The following is a 1,920-nucleotide window of genomic DNA, read 5'->3' on the forward strand; positions in this document are numbered from 1 at the left end:
CTGTAACCACATTGCTGGTGTCCCACTATCTTCCCCCATCATCTACTTTCTCTGTCTTAAGTCCCACCTTCCTAACTCCTAATTTAGTCGTTTAGCCTCCTAGAAGAAATCTAAAAATCCCTTAAAGGGCACACATAGACTTCAGTGGCCCAGGCCAGTATTGTGCTAAATATGTTTGGCCTCTCTTTGTCTCTATCTCCCTCTCCCAGACCAGTTGGAAGTACCCTATGAAAAAGAAAAAAAAAAAAGGTTTCTGTTTCTGATGAATCCTGTAGCCATCTCTCAGACCAACCCTCAATCAATAGCCAGATTATAAAATAGCAAATCTGATTTTCTTCCCAGTAGTTAGTGAACTGGAAAGAGAGCCTTGATTGGCAGGCTATGGAGCCCCTGTCTTGACTCTGCCTCTAACAAAAATGGTGCCTTGGAAAGGGTACCTCTCCTCTCTGATCCTCAATCTGTTTGTATATAAATAGACTAGATAGGGTTAGATCAGCACTTTCCAAACTCTGTTTTTCAGATACTAGTTTGTCAAGATGTTAATGGGTGTTCCAGGGAAAATGTGTTCTGGGCTTGGCTCTTGAGGACCACACAATCCAACAAGATTGAAAAGATTTATTTGCTGCAGGACTTCTCAGATCTCTTAATAAGCTCATGTGTGCTCTGATTATGCAGGAGACAGATACAATATGCAAGATTTCCAAAATATGTATATTTTTGAAAGATCTTCCTCCAGCTGTAAGTGAGAAACCTATTAATATCCTGCAGAAATGCTGTTTATTGAGCACCGTCATTCCAGAGAATAATTGAAGTGAGCCATTTTATCCTCTTCACATTCACGTTCGGTTGCAATCATTCTATCTGTTCAGCCTGAATGATACAACACCAGGTCAGCATGAAGGGAAGACTGGCTATTTCTTGATGGCTTTATCTCTCTCTTTCTCCATTTGGTCAATTTTTTAAAAAATTGCTGAACATCTCACCTTCTCAAAAATTGCAAAGCAGAGCTCTGGGGAGGTCGATAATTGCAGTGCTGTTTGTTTAGATGGCTCTGGGTTCTGTTACGGCCTACTGTAGCCTGCTTCTACCTCAGTGAGCTGCATTCATTGCCTGTTACTTGCAGCTCAGGGTTTCCATTTGAGGCATGGCTCTGATTAAGAGATTAAGAAGCCAAAGTATTAGAAAGGTTTGGTTACTCCCCTTGGCTCAGTGCCACTTTCCCACCTGGTAATTCAAAGTATAGAGTTTTATTTTCCAAAATGATTCAATATTTTTATTCACATCCAGGTGAAAATACCTTCTTTCTAGATTTTATGATAGCAAAATTCTGGGTAAGTTTATCAAAGTGGACTTTTTTTTGAGTAAGTGGGTGGGTGGATGGGAGGTACATAGTTTCTTCCGCAGGGCTGGTTCTCTAAGAACGTACTTGGCCTGCTAGTTGGGTAATTCAGTACTAATTGAAGGCAAGATCCTGAGAAACATTCTGAAGCTGTAGAAGAAGCTGGTGTACTGTGCAGCCCTGACTTCATGCCAATGACCTAGCAAAAGTTCTCTCCCAACTCTCTCCATACCAAGTTGCTTTCAGGGCTGGTTTCTTCTCTCTCCTTCCCTTATCAGCTTACCTGTACCTAGTGTTCTCTTGCCATTAGATATCTCTGGGGTCAAGAAGACATTGGATGTGCTTAGTCAGTCTAAGGACTGAGGGACTTTAGTGGATGCTGTGAAGAGTCACTCAGATCAGGAATGAGAATGTGTACCCCATCCCCCCCACCATGCCCAATTGTTAGAAGTACAGCCAGCAGACAGTTGTCAGCCCCGTAAAGGAACTGACTTGGCTAAAGAGAGCTTTCTTGACCAAGGTCAACTGATCCCAAGACTGGATGACTCTTCAGAATTATTCCTCAACTTGGAATAATTCTG

The sequence above is a fragment of the Galeopterus variegatus genome, unplaced genomic scaffold (assembly GCF_000696425.1).
Source record: "Galeopterus variegatus unplaced genomic scaffold, G_variegatus-3.0.2 Scaffold2928, whole genome shotgun sequence".
Classification (NCBI taxonomy): Eukaryota; Metazoa; Chordata; class Mammalia; order Dermoptera; family Cynocephalidae; genus Galeopterus; species Galeopterus variegatus.